We start from the raw sequence: 8832 nt of genomic DNA on the forward strand, positions 1-8832 counted from the left end.
TTTTATAACTTTAACTCCTAAAACTTTAATATTTTAAGAGAATTCACTAATTTAATATGAATCATAAGATCTTAGATTTAGAGATGTATAGGACCTTAAAACTCCATGTATTTCAACCCCCTCATTTTAGAGATGAATAGATTCAGGGGTGTTAACTGATTGTCTTTATGTCACAAGAATAGTTAGCAGTTGAGTCAAAATTTGACCAGTCTTCTAACTTCAAATTTAGCACTTTTCCCCTTATATCAAATTCTTTTTTTTTTTCTGTTGTAGTTTGCGAGGAAAAAAAAATTAGTAACTTTTTAACTAAACTTGTTACCCATATCTTCTATATGATCTGATGACCTGTTGTATACCTCACCCTTTCTACAATATCTCTTCTGTTTGTCACTTCTTGCATCTTCTTTTTTATACTGCACCTGTAAATCTCTTCTTCTACAGTCTAGATTTCTTCAAATGAATGAATGTTTTTTTTTTTTTAATATAAATTGCCAATCTGCTTTCTAACATTTTTTAGCTGATCTGACATTTAAAATAAAATATCTCCTTCTAATTTTGTGTAAAACTATCTTTAGGGTAATGAATGATGAATCATATTCACATAAGGTAGCTTGGCGATATAGTGGATGGTCTCAGGAAAACTTGAAATCAAATCCTGCCACTAACACTTATTAGCTATGTGACTCTTAGTTATGCTGACTTAGTTTTTTCAACTATAAAATCAGAATAAGATTAGCACTTAAAGCATAGCATTGTTGTGAGGGTGAAATGAGTTAACATATGTAAAACACTTTGCAATCCTTTCACTACTATGTTAATGCTAGCTGTTATTATTATTGTCATTCTTATCATAACTATTATTGTAGTTAGTCCAATTTCAATGCTGCCTTTGAGTTAACATTTATCCTCTTAAATTATGATTATGAAGGCATCCCTTGTATTCCTGGTGTTGTACCCACTTATTTTTAGGTTTGGGAAACAAAGAATTTAATGATTGTCTCTCGTTTAGGATATCATCTACCACAAATTACTAAGCATTATAATTTTCCCAGTTCCTGCTTAATGATCTCAGTAACAAATAGCTATGTGGGGGTCGTTTTGTGTTTTTTCCCCCACTGCATTTTCAAATTTGAGCTTTCTTGAACAAGAAAAAATTTTCTTTTTATTTGCTCTTAAAACAACTTTTAATTGCTTAAAAAATATTTTTCCAATAGTGATCATAACCCCTCAATTTTTATATATCTGAAGTTATGATGCAAAAATCTGGCTACTGTCTTCAAAAATGAGAAATATATGCAAGGAGAATCATTTACGATGTTATTATGGTAGTCGTGGAGAATGATGATTAAGGTATAATTCTGGTAATGATAGTCCAAAGCAAAAAAGAGACTGACAAAATATATTGTAAAAGTTTTATTAATAGGACTTGGCATCTGTCTGGATATAGGAATGGGAATAGAATGGGAAAATATAAAAAGATAATTCCAGTGATTAGAGGGTAACAAAATAATATAGGCTAGGAGGATATTAAAGAGAAGTAATCCAGAATGAGAGTGGAAGAGTTGATTAATGAAGCAATGTTGAGCCATCCCAAACAATGAACATACTCAGCAAACTGGGAATATCCTGGCATTTGACTCAGAGGAGCTCTTTGTTTGCCTTACAATAACCCAAATCTTACAATTTATCTAGTGAATGAGTCCCCAGGAGGCAATGAAAATCTAAATGTTTTACAACAGAACTAGAAAATGTCTTGACATAAAAGACATTTTGCTGCTATGTCTTTTCGGAGGGAAAACTTATTGAAAACATTTTATGTTCCAAGATTCACAATATTTATACATTCTTCTAATGGGATTAAAATGTATTACCTAAAATAAAGGAATACAAAGAAATTAAATTAGTTAAGAAATAAGAGGTTCCACTCATATAGGAATCTAGCAAAAGTACAGCTACACTCAAAAATAATTACAGACGTCAATTCTACATTGCACAATCATAGAATGGCACCAATAGCTGGTCAGCACCCAGAGACAGCTCATCCAGAACATTTAAGGCTGCTATTTCATTTAATGTGAGGATTCTTTGAAGAAATTGGGAAAAATAAACTTGGAAAAGATCAAACTATCATCAATTACTTGAATGTTTATTTTGTTTAATTGTAATTAAATTTCTTTAATTTGGCCCGAGACAGTATATGAATCTATAACCCCAGAGACAACGTATCTTTTTGTGTAAAATGTATACAAAATGAACACAAAGCAATATGGAGACATTAGCAAATGACTTATTGCAGAAGGTGGCAGTTTTTATTTATTTTTTGAAGAAAATTCAGGATTGCAAGAGGCAGAGAAGTGGAGTTCATTTAAAGTATAATAGATAGCTAATGCAAAGAAATAGTGATAGAAGATTTATTGTCATGTATGAGAAATATCAAAGCTAGTTTCACTTGACCATAGAGTATATAAGGGAATAACGTGTAATGAATTTGGAATTTGGAGCCTGGTTGTAAAGAATTTAAATGCTAATTATAATTCATATTTCAGCCTGGAAAAATAGACAACCATCATTTAAAAGTATATGGACTGTCTTAGGATGGAGGAGTTATCCCTCAAAAGATGTATTAGAGTAAATATTGGGTGATGCTTCATCAGATTTGTTGCAACAGGATGCTTTTCTGATTACATGTTAGATTAGATGATTACTGATTACAACTAAAGTTCTGAAAGCCTCTGATTATTTCTGAGAATGTTTAGAATAGGTCTCAAGGATTTGAGTATGAAATCATATAACAATTTAGTGTAGTCTCTGTATAAAACAAGGAAAAACCCTTATTCTGGTGCAGTATGGCTGGCATTATATTATGTTTATAAAAAATGTTAATATATTATGTAATATGTTGTACTTATTGTGCCTATAATTCATGAACAAATTACCAATACATAAAACTAATTACTTGTAAACTGAATAAGAGTACAGTGGATAGATGACTTGTCATAACAATATGAACACACATCCTACCACTCACACATACTAGCTGTGTGGTCATGAGCAAAAAAACAAATTCTCAACCCTTCTTCTTTCAAGCAACTCTTTAAAACTGTTAATTATAAAAGGATTTGTTGGTATGTTTCTGTGAAGAAAGTTTTGAAAGAGGAAGCTAACTTTCAAAGAAGCATGTGATAAATAGTGGAACAGTGGAACAGTAGATTCATAAGTCACAATAATCAATGAATATAATAATCTAGTATTTGATAAACCCTAAGACTTCAGCTTCTAGGATAACAATATGCTATGCAGCAAAAATTGTTCGGGAAATTGGAAAGTAGCATGGCAGAAATTAGGTATTGACCAACACTTAACATGCTATGCCAAGTTATGGTTGAAATGGGTTCATGATTCAGACATAAAGGATAACACTGTAATCAACTTAGGAGAAAAAGGAATAGTCTATCTCTCAGATATGTGGAGAAAGAATGAATTTATGGCCAAAAGAAGAGCTAGAGAACATAATGAAATGCAAAACAGATAATTTTGGTTATATTAAATTAAAAAGGTTTTGTACAAACAAAGCCAGTGCAGCCAAGATTAAAAGAGAAACAGAAAAGGGGGGGGGGGGATTTCATTCACAAGATCTCTGATAAAGACCGTCATTTCTAAAATACATAGAAAAATTGACAACAAATTTATAAGAATAAAATCCAAAGTGCACCTGATACATGGTCAAACTATATGAACAATTTTCAGATGAAGAAATTAAAGCCATTTTTTGGCCATAAGAAAAAAATGTTCTAAGTCACAATTAATTAATAACATGCAAATTAAGATAACTTGGTAGTACAACTCCATACCTCTCAAATCGGTTAAGATGAAAAGATAATGAAAAAATATTGGAGAGGATGTGGGAAAACTGGAACACTAAAACACTGGTGGAGTTGTGAACTGATCCAACCATTCTGGAGAGCAATTTAAAATTACGCCCAAAAGGCTATCAAACTGTGCATATCTTTTGATCAAGTAGTGTCTCCACTGGATTTGTATCCCAAAAAGATCATAAATAGGGGAAAAGGACCCACCTGGCAAAAATATATATAGCAACCATTTTTGTAATGGTAAGGAACAGGAAACTCCATGGATGTTCACCAGAACATCTATGGATGAATAAGTTATGGTATATGAATGTAATGAAATATTGTTGTTCTATTAGAAATGATGAGTAGATTGATTTCAGAAAAGCCTGAAGAGACTTATATGAACTGATACTAAATAAAGTGAGGCAGAAGCAAGACAACATTGTACACGGCTACAAGGTTATGTGATTATCAACTGTGATAGAACTGGCTCTTTTCAACAATGAAATAGATGATTCAAAGAATTTCCAATAGTGGAGAAATTCCAATGGAGAAAGGCATCTGTTTTCAGAAATAGGACTTTAGGGACTGAATGGGGATTATAATATAGTATTTTTCACCATTTTTTTGTTGTTTTCCTTGCTTGCTTTTTTCTTTCTCATTTCCCCCCCTTTTGATCCATTTTCCTTGTGCAGCATAAAAAATGTGGAAATATGTTTAGAAGAATTGAATATGATTAACATTTTACTTGTTGGATTACTGGTCTAAGGAAGGGGTAAGGGGAGGAGGGAGAAAAATTTGGAGCACATGGTTTTGCAAGTTAATGTTGAAAATTATATGAAAGAAGTAAGTATTAAATGACTAATGATATCTTTTAAAATGGATCTGTGATATCATCCATTTGGATATTCTTTGTAATGATGCAGATCAAAACTCATCCATGCCTCCCCTTCATGAATGACTCTTGTCAGGTTCCCTGATAAGTGTACCATAAGTGAGCATCCAATGTGTCTAGGAATCTTATGAACTTTCTCCTGGTAGCTCTGGAAAGTGTGTGTGTGTGTGTGTGTGTGTGTGTGTGTGTGTGTGTGTGTGTTAGATACACATCTATCCATACATCTATTTCTATATATATATTTCATCACACTGTTTTGAGGAATCAAATTTTCAAAATTACTTATCAATAAATACAATAATATTTTATTATCTTTTTAAATATTTGTGTGATGGTGTAGATGTAGCCTGCCATGGAATAGTGCTTACAAAGATATTTCTGTTTGTTTTAATACAATCATAAAAGATGCCCTTGATAAATCTCATGCAAATTTTATAATTAGATGGTAAGAAAAACACTTAAGGGGGGCGGAGCCAAGATGGCAGAGAAGATACACGCCACTGTGTAAACTCCTTTCTTCCCTCACAACCAACTAGATTTAATCAGCCTCAGAAATAGCTTTGGACTGATAGAATCCACAAGGACTGGAAGCACGACTTACCAGCTGAAGAGAATCTGGAGTTTCAGCAGGAAAGGTCAGCTCCCAGGGGAGGAAGAAGAGAGGCCAGCACAGATGGAGGGGTAGTGGCACACTGCGCCGGTCACGCTGGGGAGGGCTCTGGGATCAGAGAATCCACTGACATAAAAGAATCTGGCACAGGCTGTTAGCTCTTCTCTGCTTATGAAATAGCAGATCACAGGAGAAATATAAGCCACTTTAAAATTTAAGGCTAGATTGGACATTCCCAGATCCCAGGGGTGACTCAGCAGATCTCAGCACCGGTAGGTACATAGGGAACCCAGGCTTTTGCCTCGGGGTAGTTAAGAGATTGAAGAGTGGGGCGGGGGCGGTAACTCATAGTGCCTGGCTCGGCTGGCGCCGGTGGAACTGAAGTCCCAGAGAAGTGGAACCTTTGAACTAGGGACTGCTGTTTCTGGCAGACACTTCCAGTTTGAGCGCAGGGGCTTTTCACTTCACCTGCTGCAGACATCCACGCCCCACCAGGACACATAGGCTAGGCTTTGAGTCGCCTTTGCTGTTCAGTCTCAACCTCAGGGAAGCCAATAAAACACAGCGCCCTCGGGGCACAGCAGTGCTGGTCACCTTTGAGGAACTTACAGGGAGGGGGTGGGGAACTCTCTCCCAGAGCTCTCTCTTAGCTCAGGCGCAGGGGCCACTGCATCCATCCAGTCTGGGAGGAAGCTGGTAAAGAAATAAATAAATAATTTCCTACCCCCAGGGACAGACCCCAAAAGATTTTTTAAGTATGAGCAAGAAGCCCCAAAAAAACATAGATTCCTTCTACACAGAGAAAGAGCGGGTATCTAACCCGAGGAAGTTAACAGCAGAGAGTCAGCAGATAATAACCTAAAGGGGAATGATTCCTGCCCCCCATCACATAACTCTCTCCATGAAGAGACTATTAAAAAGTTAAGAGAGTTTGAAGAAAAATGGGGAAAGGAAAGGGAAGCTATGAAAGAGAATAAAAACATCCTGAAATTGGAGTTGGAAAAAATAAAGAATTCACAGGAGATGCAGGGAAACAAAATTAGTGAATTAGGAAAGATAAAAAAATCACAGGAAAGTAGGATTTCTGAATTGGAGAAGATAAAAAAGTCCCAAGAAAATAAGATTTCTGAATTGGAAAAAGAAAATAATTCTCGAAAAAAAAAATTAGGGAAATGGAAAAAAATTCAATAGAGAAAAATAATTCATTTAAAAACGAAATTGGGCATTTAAAAAAGAACTAAAAACTGTGAAAGAAAAAAATAACTCCTTAAAAGTCAGGATGGAACAAATAGAAATGAATGATTCACAGAGAACCCAAGAATCAGTCAAACAAAACAAAAAAAAAAAAAAAAAAAAAAAAGAGAGAAGCTGGAGAACAACGTCAAATACTTACTGGGAAAATCTATAGACCTGGAAAATAGATCCAGGAGAGATAATCTGCGGATCATTGGAATTCCCAAAAACTATGACCAAAAAAAGAGCCTAGATTCTATTTTACAGGAAATTATCAAAGAGAACTGTCCAGAGATAATAGAAACAGAGGGGAAAGTAGATGTTGAAAGAATTCATCGAACTCCTTCTGAAATAGACCCTAAAAAAAGAACACCACGGAATATTGTGGCTAAGCTGCAGAATTACCACACAAAGGAGAAAATCCTGCAAGCAGCTAGAAAAAAACAATTTAAATACCAAGGTGCCACAATAAGGATCACACAAGACCTGGCTGCCTGAACATTAAAAGATAGAAGGGCCTGGAACCTGATATTCCAAAAGGCAAAAGATCAAGGATTGCAACCAAGAATAAACTACCCAGCTAAATTTAGCATCTTTTTCCATGGAAGAAGATGGTCATTCAATGAAATAGAGGAATTCCATATGTTTCTAAGAACAAAACCAGACTTAAACAAAAAATTTGATCTACATCCACAAGACTGAAGATAAACAGAAAAAGGTACACAGAACCCTTGAGAACTGTAACTCTGTTGTGGGTATATAGAAAGTACGCATGGATAATTTGATTTTACTGATATAAAAGGAAAAAAAAAGGAGGGGGTGTAGTAAAGGGAAGGGGGTAGTATCAGAAAAAGGGGAGGGTGTGATAAAAAGAGGGAAACTACATCCCAGGAAGAGGCATAGAAAATACACCATATCTGAGGGAACTTAGTGAGGGGGAGAATCATTGTGTAAATCTTACTCTCATCAGAAGAGGCTCAAAGAGTAAATAATTGACATATTTGTTTTTCAGAGAATTCTCTCTCACCTCATTAATAGGGGGGAGAGGAAAAGTGAAAAGGAAATGGAGAATAAGGGAAGGGACGTGGAGGGACGGGGGAGTGATACTAAAAAAAAAGGAGGGCTGTGCGTCACAAGGGGGGTCTATAAATTAAATATTGGGGAACGGGTTCAGGGGGGTCAAGGGAAAAAGCATAATCTGGGGATAATATGTTGGCAGGAAATACAGAATTAGTCATTTTAACTGTAAATGTGAATGGGATGAACACTCCCATCAAACGGAGACAGATAGCAGACTGGATCAAAAATCAGAACCCTACAATATGTTGTTTACAGGAAACACACTTAAAGCAGGGAGATACATATAGAGTAAAGGTAAAAGGTTGGAGCAGAATCTATTATGCTTCAGGTAAAGCCAAAAAAGCAGGGGTAGCTATCCTTATCTCAGATCAAGCAAAAGCAGAAGTTGATCTAATTAAAAGAGATAATTAAGGAAACTATATCCTGCTGAAAGGTAGCATAAATAATGAAGCCATATCCATACTAAACATATATGCACCAAGTGGTATAGCATCTAACTTTCTAAAGGAAAAGTTAAAAGAGTTGCAAGAAGAAATAGACAGTAAAACTATAATAGTGGGAGATCTCAACCTTGCACTCTCAGATTTAGACAAATCAAACCACAAAACCAACAAGAAAGGAATTAAAAAGGTAAATAGAACATTAGAAAAACTAGGTATGATAGACCTTTGGAGAAAACTGAAGGGCAATAGAAAGGAATATACTTTCTTCTCAGCAGTTCATGGATCCTATACAAAAATAGACCATATATTAGGACATAAAGATCTCAAAATTAAATGTAGGAAGGCAGAAATAATAAATGCCTTCTTCTCAGATCGCAATGCAATAAAAGCTACATTCAGTAAGAAGTTAGGGGTAAATAGACCAAAAAGTAATTGGAAACTGAATAATCTCATCTTAAAGAATGATTGGGTGAAAGAGCAAATTATAGAAACAATTAATAATTTCACCCAAGATAATGACAATGATGAGACATCATACCAAAATCTGTGGGATGCAGCTAAAGCAGTAATAAGGGGAAATTTTATATCTTTAGAGGCTTATTTGAAGAAAATAGAGAAAGACAAGATTAACGAATTGGGCTTGCAACTAAAAAGGCTAGAAAAAGACCAAATTAAAAACCCCCAACCAAAAATTAAACTTGAAATACAAAAATTAAAAGG

The sequence above is a fragment of the Sminthopsis crassicaudata genome, chromosome 5 (genome assembly GCF_048593235.1).
Source record: "Sminthopsis crassicaudata isolate SCR6 chromosome 5, ASM4859323v1, whole genome shotgun sequence".
Lineage (NCBI taxonomy): Eukaryota > Metazoa > Chordata > Mammalia > Dasyuromorphia > Dasyuridae > Sminthopsis > Sminthopsis crassicaudata.